We start from the raw sequence: 10,176 nt of genomic DNA on the forward strand, positions 1-10,176 counted from the left end.
GTGTCTTTTGGAATTGTTACATCTATTACCATGGTTACATTTACTTTATTTAATACCATTTCGCCGTTTAACGCCGATCATTTGATCAGTGCATTTCGTCGTACGCTGATATGGGACAAATGAAGTCCGCCCCGTTTAATTTGTTCCCCAAAACATGAAATTTGTTACCACAAATTGAGTGAAAATATGTTATAACCGAGTTTAAAAAACCGAAATTACGAATTAAAACTTTGAAATAACGAATTCAAGAATTCGTTATTTCAAATTTAATTTGTTAAAACAGATTTTGAAATAACGAATTCAGTGAATTTGTTATAACATATTAAATTCGTTATAACGAATAACTAAAATTTGTTATAACAAATTTTATTCGTTATAACGGATTCAACAATTCGTTATAACGATTTAAATTCGTTTTAACAAATTGTTGAATCCGTTATAACAAATTCAAAAATATTTTTTGATAAGTCCTAAATGGGCTTCCGTACTTACTGCACATTGCACATTTGTATATAATTCTATATGTATTATAATTTGTATTCCGATGAGTTGTAAAGCTCAAGGATAATAAATTGAAATTGTTTTTACGTCAGTTTACTTCATTTACCATTTCGCCGTTTAACGCTGATCAATTGATCGGCGCATTTCGCCGTACACCGATATGGAACAGATGAAGTCCGCCCCGTTTAATTTGTTCCCCAAAACATGAAATTTGTTACCATAAATTCGATGAAAAAGGTTATAACCGATTTTAAAAAATTCGGAATTTAAACTTTGAAATAACGAATTCAAGAATTTACGAAAGCCCTGAAGGGACATGTTTTTTTTTTAAAAAAGCAGAAAGTAATTCGAGATCTCGAATTACACAACTCGTTCCCACAGATTATCAACTCGTTCTCTCGGATTGAGAATCCGTTATCACGAATTACTAACTCGTTCCCACAGATTATTAATTCGTTCCCACGATTTAAACAATCAGTTCTCTCGGATTGTAACTCGTTTTCTCGATTTAGAGAAATCGTTTTCTCGGATTGTAATGCGTTATATCAAATTATACACCTCGTTTGTTTACAGCGATACACTTGTTTGATTTGATAAGCCATTAAAGTCCTCCTGGCATTGCAGCACACGTTTCGTGTCAAACGTAAGTATACACTTGATACTGACAAGATATTATAGATACATGTATAATATACGTAATAGGTTTATCTAAACGTGCTCTTTTATATAGTTACCTTGTTTAATAAATAAACTCGTGTTGATAGGAATTTGTGATTTGCAGAAATAAAATCATTTTGTATGAAGAAGCTGACTTAAAACCTGCGATATATATCAATCATTTGAAAGACAATATTTTTTTTTTAAAATCACGTAAGACATATAGAGTTTAATCTTTATAGTTTTTAGTACAAGTAAATAAAGAATTACAAACAATTATTTATATTTACAACCTTTTCAGGGCAAAAGTAGCTCCTGTTAACACCGAAGCCTAATTTTCTTGGAATTTTCCAACGGTGCTTTTTCGCATGAAAAGTAAATGAAAACTCTGGTAAGGGTCGAAATACATAGCTAATTGTTTAAATAGTAATAGAAAACAAATATTGAATCCACCTATTTATGACAAGCGAAAGGTTGAAGATGATTTGCTGTATACATGTACCTATAAGGTTAAGATGAAGACAAAGTAACACAGGTAATATGTCATATTAGCAGGGATGTCAATGACGAGCACAAGTCATGATTCCAATTACTATAACATATGTTCTAGCTAGCTACAAAATGGTACGAGTATTGGCGACAGTATTCCCCCATGCCCGATTTATCATTTTAAAGAATTTCATTGATATTTATTGAAGTAAAAAATGCCCATTAGGGCAAAATATTGATGGGTGTAAATCATTAACTCTAACATTTTAATTATTTTAGAATCATGGACAGTCCGAATGAAAGTGAACATGAGTCAGTTGCAATCATTGATTTTTTAAAATCAAGAGGGTTGAACAAAGACTCATTGCATAAAATAAAAGATGAAAAGGTAAGTTGTATCAATTAGTATTTTAATAGACATAAAAACTTGTGCATTACCAAACTTTGTAACATAAGACTTCTATTTCGGTATATATCATCTGAATAATCCATATACTTACACATGTGCAGTGTATACCATGTGTAACCTGCAGTGACATAATTGTTTTACAAAGTTTCATAGAAGTTTATTGTTTATATATTATTTTTAGGTTGGGGTTGGGGAGGACTCAAATTGCCAGCACATTTATGATATATTCAAAATTAAATTTCTATTTGTTGAAACTTGATAGTAATTTGAATTTAAATACTTGCTTGATTATATTGTTTATTACTTTTGGAAGTATGTCACAATATGTAGGGTTCCCATACGATCTTAAATAGTCAGATATAAAGTGATGAAATGTAATAATTTTAATAAAAGGTATATGGCATTTTGAGAGTTGTTGCAAAGTTTGTGCCTATTTTAACGATAAAAAGCTTTCTATTATAACTCATGCGGGATATGATCATTGCATAACAAAATTACATAATCCGCGTTAGCGGGTTACGTATTTTTCTGCAATGTTGCCACCTTCATATCCCGCATTAATCATCAAAGAAAGCATTTTATTGTTTATATTTATATTTTTCATTTAGCACATTAATGAATTGATAGTAAAAAGGAAGTTAAATTAACTAATTTACTGTAAATAATGATTATTTCGTGCATTTAGTGATTTTTTCCTTAGATAGCTGTAGGTTTTGAACAATCGATAGACGGGGCGTGTATATTTCGATCTGGCTGTTTCTATAGAGATGTGAATTAAGTATAAGTTTTCATAAGAAATAGAGAGAATCACACTCGGTAGATTTAAATATATATGTTAAAATCTTTGCAATGTGTAATTATATATCACTACGATTCATTTGGATTGCCGGCGCGCTAGGTTCCGTTCGTTATCGAGAGCAAGGTTTTAAAGCCTAGATTGCCATGCTTAACGCGCTGGAGTGAATGAATTTTAATGTGCTTTATAATCAAATATTTACATTTTCCAGTGTCTTTGCCTGTTATAACTCTATGTATCGATTTTGTATTATGTATTTCACATGACGCCAATTCGAGGCGCCAGCGAGGTTTGCTTATTCATATTTAAATATTTAATTGTACGATGACTTAAAATTATATAAAAAAAATAAATTTGCTTTTATTTTAGGAATAAGGAATCATTCTTTGAATATTATTAGGTGATAATTTTGGTCGGGGCGTGATCAAATCTTTCATAAAGCCCGATCAAAATTATCACCTCATAATACTCAAAGAATGGCTCTTTATTCTTAAATAAAAGCAAATTCATATATATATATATATATATATATATATATATATATATATATATATATATATATATATATATATATATATATATATATATATATTTAATGTCTAACATATTGCCACAGTAAAAAAAATATTGTAGATTGTGCATGTTACAATCTGGATATCATTTTTTTGTATGCACCATTCTAACCTCCGGATACACCCTTCCACTAAGGTGAACAAAAATTCCCATGTTTTTTAAAAAATGTTTTAGTCATAAAAATAATTATACAACTATTTTATGTTTTGTGTGTAACAACATTTTAAATTTCTTTACAGATAGACTTTGCAACATTTATCGATTTAAGCGACGAGCAACTAAAAACAATCATTCCTGTGACTCTTGGTGACTTGCAATGCTACAAAAAGATTTTGTTCTGATGCATTAAAAAAAAATAAACAAAAAGCAAGATGTACATCACTGATCCAAAAATGGAAGAGGAAAACAAAAGCCGCAATGAAACTGAAAACGGACAAATCTGACAGTACGACAGGGAGTGACGATGATGGCCAACCCGATCGTCGACGTATAAAATTAGTTGGAAATCAAAATGCTTCAAAGATGGAGAGGAAAATAGAACTAGGATGGTTTGATTATGATTTAAGAGTATGGAGTATCATCAGGTGAAAACATTAATCAAAGGAGGTGGTACAAGAGGTGTAAGTGCTCTTAAAACATGGAAACCCAAGGATATTCTAGAACATGGGAAAAAAATCTTCTTTCCAAAAGGTGTTTCTAAACGAGGAAAACTGTCCGATTTTAACTTTGAATTGAGGGACTTTTCAGCGCAAGCAATTCCCAGTGAATCAACAGTTGGAGATATGTATGAGTCCACTGATGTAAAAAATGCTGCGGTACTACATATTTACCAAACGAAAGGCGGATCAATGTTACGATTCTGACGAAATGCATTTACCAAAATTAAAATCTTCAAAAAACTTAAAAGCCAAAAACAGAGTATATTCCGATGATGAGGACAGTTTACCTGAGTTAGAACTTTCAGCAAGGAAACTCCAAACGTCTGATGAAGGAAAATCGCCCAATTCGCCAGGCTTTGAGTTAACCAAAGGAAAAACTACGCCTACTTTGAGGAATTTCAATACCGTTGAGGAGAAACATCTGTATAGCTTGCCAGATTTGGAGATACCTGTAGAAAATACTACACCACCTCCGGGTAAACCTCAGTCAAATGTTGAAAGACACTTGCAGAAAAGTGATACATCAGTGGTTTTTGGTCCAGATGGGCCATCAACGTCAACGACATACATGATTGTTGACAAAGATGTAAATTTTCGTCTTACAGACGAAAATGCTAATGTTGTGACTGTGAACAATCCATCAGAACTAGTGTCTTTTTACATAGGCAACTACGGCTCAGAGGATATTACTTTACCATTGGATTTTGCGATCGAAAATATCGGAGAAGATCTTGCTATGTCGTCATACACATCAGTTTCAACCGCTCGGAAAGTAAGATTCCATCAAGGGAACACGTACCAAGAGTTGATTGACCATTACAAAAATAAAGACTTCAGTATAGATGTGGATGAAAGCCTTTGCAAAATTGAGCGGGTATTACCCAATGGAGAAACTGAGAAGGGTGAAGGTATTGGGCTACTAAGGGATATCTTCACCGAGTTCTGGGATGGATTTTATTCCAAATGCAATGGGCATGATGTTAAGATACCCGTTCTTAGACATAATATGGGTGAGGAAGAATGGAAATCAGTCGGTAGAATTATCGTAGAGGGATACGCACTGATGGATTATTTTCCAATAAAATTAGCTAAACCATTATTTGAAGATGCCCTCTTTGGGGAGAGTCGAGCAGATCTAATAGAAGAATTTCTTCATACTGTATCCCCTGTGGAGCAAACGGTCCTAAGAAGTGCTATGGACAGTTTTAAAGATGTCGACTTCGAGGAGCTTTGTGACATACTGAGTTCCCACGATTGTCTTAAACTGCCAACATCTGAAAACATTAGAGGAATTATCAAGGAAATTTCTCACAAAGAAATTCTGCAGGAACCAAAGTTTGTAATAGAATGTTAAAAACCAGTCTTTCAAACAGCTCTGCATATCACAAGTTCAAAGCTTGACGAGATCTATGACAAAAAAAAGCCCACAGTGAAAAAATTGCTGCAACTCATGAAATTTCCCTCAGACATGGATTTCATTCAACAAACAACAGCAAACCATTTAAAGCGATTTGTTAGAAGCTTGGACAAACAGTCCCTAGAAGCAATTATCAGATTCTGTACCGGTTCAAATATACTTGGGGCGGACATAAGTATTGAATTCAACAAAATGAGTGGCTTTGGAAGAAGACCTACCGCACGGACCTGTGGTTGTGTGCTTTCAATTCCAACAACATATGACAGTTTTACAGAAATGAGAGAGGAGTTTAATAACATTCTGTCAAGCAATGTGTGGGAAATGGGATATGTTTAAATTATGCAATTTAAATTTGTAGGGATCGTACCTGAACCAAGTGTGAGAACGCTCACTTTTTCTCGTAAATTTTCCCTAAACGGGCAATAGTATTCTATGATATTTTTGTTGCTACTGGAATTTACCAAAAGTTTTGTTTGGAAATTACATAACATTGTGATTGAAACTGTCAATATCAGTTTTTTGCATTGAAATTAATATTGTTTTCAGAAAGACTTTTAATTTAGTTTTCGTATGGTTTAAAAAGAATGAACACATTAGTTTAATCTTTTTTATTTTGTGTTTTGCAGTACATATTGTTTTAAAGAAGACAATGGAAAAAAGAAATTTTGCATTTTATTGTATTTGCTTATTTAGAAGTTAAGGTAGACAAATAAAATGTTTAAAATTTCAGATGAGTGCTGCAACAGAGACAAAAAACAGTTTTGTATGTGTGTTTTAGTTGTTTTCCCTAAATGGGCAATGGTATTCTATGGGTTTTTTTGGTTGCGATTGAATTTTCACAGGATGAATGACCATCTTTAAGTCCTCCTTAAAGATAGCTTAAAGGTGTTTAAAGGTAGCTTAAAGACGATCTTTAAACCACCTTTAAGCTACCTTTAAGCTATAAGTATTGCTTAAAGGTGGCTTAAAGAAAGCGTAAAGATGGCTTAAAGGCAGCTTAAAGACTATCTTTAAGCCACCTTTAAGCTACCTTTAAGGACAACTTATAGGTCCTTAATGTCCAAACTTCTTTAAGCCACCTTTAAGCCACCTTTAAGCTACCTTTAAGCCACCTTTAAGCCATTAAAAAAAATTTAATTCAATATTGTGCTTAATTTCCAACAAAATGTATTAACTTTATGAAAGAAAAGGTATTAAAACGGTTTTTGTTCTAGAAAGAAAAGAAAAAAAAAAACACAAAAAAAAACGGCCACGGCGAGAATTGAACCCGGGACCCTTAGTTTACTAGCATCACAACACATCCTCTGCGCCACGGCAACTTACATATCTATGAGCGTTTTTATATCCTATATATCAGTGGATATTGAATCACTATTGAATGTGTTTGTTTGAAAAGATTTTGACAAACCATTCAGTTTGTAACAATCAATTATATCTAATTTATAAATTACATGCATGCATGTATTTAGAATGAAATACGGAACTTGGGCTTCAGTGAACAAAAATATATTATACCTAAATGGAAACCGTTAGGTTCACTATAGTAGGCTTTCTTAGTTAATAAATTTAAACCGAGTAGATATACGTTCATCTAATTTATAGCTATAAAAATGTAAGAAAGAAAATGAAATCATTTCTTTTATTAAATGCATTGATACTATTAGGGTATTTGTTCAATTTCCCGCAATTTCCCGGTTTTCATGATCGCGGCGCCGTTCCAATATTTTTTAATATTTACATGTAATTGTATGTACATGTACATGATTTTTAAACTATCAATTCCATAACAAACAAAATTACCAATTACCGGTGACGTATTTACTGCATGTGGCAATTGCAAATGACTTGTACATACAATTGTATGATGTGGCCGGGTATATTTGACATATTTACCCTTATACATATATTTAAATAATCAACCCCTATTTATGATCACCGGTACATTAATTAATTAGCCTCAATATTTTACTCTTACATACATGTATCGTTAATTTGTAGACGTAACATCTTTGAAACCCAGAGCTAGGAAATAATACTTTGAAAATGAATTACAAATGTAAATTAACTTTTATTCACTAGACTTATCGTATACTCGTACATACTAAGATTCAACGCCTTTAGAAACCCTGACGTGCACCTGGGCACACGACACACCTGTTGTGTATATCTTGTATATTCTGTGTTAGTTCCAGGGGTTTTCTTAAGTTGGACAAACAATAGACTTTAATTAGATATACACAAACATGCACCTGGGCACACGACACAACTGCTGTGTATATCTTGTATATTCTGTGTTAGTTCCAGGGGTTTTCTTAAGTTGGACAAACAATAGACTCTAATTAGATATACACAAACGAACAAAACTATGTCTAGACAAACAAAGCAGTAATATCCTGCCCGATATAACAAAGGCAGTTGAGAGTATTTTCATCTTTAACATGTATCTAGCAGATCTAGAGTTAGAAATAATGAAAATTGAAAAAAAAATACAAACCTTAAACCGATTAACGAATTAAATCATGCCTTTTATTGTTCATTATCTTTATTTTGTTTAATAAACGGATGAACTGAGAGAGAGAGAGAGAGAGAGAGAGAGAGAGAGAGAGAGAGAAATTTTTTTCACCGATTAATTTATAATAGGAAACAAACATATTTTAATTAGTTTTATGCACATATTAAGATACAGAGACTGCGCTCATACCTACAATAATTTTGAAACCCCCAAAAATTTATAAAGAATTTTATAACGGCAATCTGTGTCCATCAGAGCGGTGCTGATGATAGCGATCTGTGTTTAATGGAGCGACGATTAAAACCGCCTGGAACACCCCTCCCCCTCCCCTTCCTTGGAAATTATATTATCACTCGGATGACCCCCTCCCATCTCTATAAAAGAGCTTTTGCATTTAATATATGTTTTTATTGTTCAGCTTGATCAATATTGACTTAAAGGCCACTTAAAGACAGTGTAAAGGCAGTGTAAAGAGAGCGTAAAGGCCACTTAAAGATGCTTAAAGGTGGCTTAAAGGTGGCTTAAAGGTAGCTTAAAGAAGTTTGGACATTAAGGACCTATAAGCACTTGCTTAAAGGTGACTTAAAGGCGGCTTAAAGGTTGTATAGCCTTTAAGCTCCTTTAAGTCACCTTTAAGCCACCTTTAAGGACTTGCTTAAAGATGGTTTTTCGCCCTGTGTTTACCAAGAGTTTTGTTTGGAAATTACATGATATTGTGATTAAAACTGACAATATCAGTTAATTGCAGTGAAATGAATCTTTTTTCTCAAAAACCATTCTTAACAACATCACTCATTGATATTGTAAAATCATTATCTATATTTTGGTTTATGTACAATCATCAGAGAGGATGGTTGTTTTTTTTTCTATGGTTTCAAAAAGAAAAGAATAAATACATTTGTTTTTCTTTACTTTGTGTTTCTCTTTATTTTTTCAGAGAGGACAATTGAAAAAGTTCATGGTAATGTAAATGATCTTTAATTATATGATGCATGAATTCAGAGAAAACCCCAATTTGTTATAGTCGCTTAAGGTAATTCTGAATAAAAACTCCACAACGAATAGAAAAAAACAATTTGTATCTTGGTATACAATTCCAATGTTAACAATTTTAATTTTTTTCTTTCAAAATCCTGATACAGTAAATGATTTTATTGTTTGCATTACATATGTCGTTTCATTACTCATTTAAAAAATCAGTAAAACGCTTGCTTAAATAAACAGTGCAATTGCTTAATTAGTTTAAAGTTGAATTAATTTGTCATTTTTATTTTTAAAAAAGCACATATCATACTACAGTAATTCAGCATTTAGTACTCTCAATACTTTGATTCTTCTTACCAAAACACGGAATAAGCTATAATTTAAGGGGTCTCAGGGGAGAATGTTTCAAACATACGATTTCCTTTACTTATGAGAAAACTATGTGCAAAATATAAAGTAAAATGACCGGATAGTTTATCTGTTTGCCGCGCTCAAATTCTGGTCGTATGTCCGATTCATCACCGACATTCTATATAGGATTATATAGGCAAATGAGGGTTTTCAATTTCAATTTCATATTTAAAAAATTACAAACATACGATTTTTCTTTTAATTTTCAGCGATGAAAGGTTAACGTATGAGTAAACTTTTTGCCAAATTAAAACGAAATTGACCGGATGGTTTTTATGCTATCCGCCCTCATAGTTTGATTCTATAAACGTGCCGTGCCAGCCATTTTACATATAGAAATGTATAGTAAAAAAAAAGATGTTTACGAATCAAATTCAATTTTTTTGTAGTAGAAGAAAAATACCTTTCCACTCACACAGAACGTAGAAGGATCGCGTATATGTTTTTATTTTGCAAATTATAGTTTTGATTTTAATTATTGACGCTGCAATAGAAAGTGCACGACGTTTATTTTTGTCAATTGTTACGTCAGAGTATCAACTGACGTCATCGTAAGACGTTGATTCCACCGACAATACCGTCGATTTTGAAGAAGCAGCGATATGATTAAAATACTTCTGACATTATTCTAACGATTATTTACACTAAATATAATTTTTTGATAAGTCGTTTTTTTTAACATAAAACGTTACATGATAACCTGTATTTTTGAACATTTTACTTTACATTTGCATTTTACGACAGTAATGCGCAATACCCTGCGCAAAG

The 10,176-nt window shown here is 32.3% G+C and overlaps 1 long non-coding RNA gene across 1 annotated transcript; it reads left to right on the plus strand.

The window, feature by feature from the left end:
* The first annotated feature begins 1,459 nt into the window (after positions 1-1,459).
* Positions 1,460-4,124, plus strand: LOC128179721 (uncharacterized). The gene is made up of 3 exons (XR_008243126.1): positions 1,460-1,549; positions 1,927-2,035; positions 3,665-4,124. It is a non-coding gene; the product is annotated as an uncharacterized LOC128179721 (long non-coding RNA).
* The last annotated feature ends 6,052 nt before the right edge of the window (positions 4,125-10,176 follow it).

This window comes from Crassostrea angulata, chromosome 1 (genome assembly GCF_025612915.1).
Source record: "Crassostrea angulata isolate pt1a10 chromosome 1, ASM2561291v2, whole genome shotgun sequence".
NCBI lineage: Eukaryota > Metazoa > Mollusca > Bivalvia > Ostreida > Ostreidae > Magallana > Magallana angulata.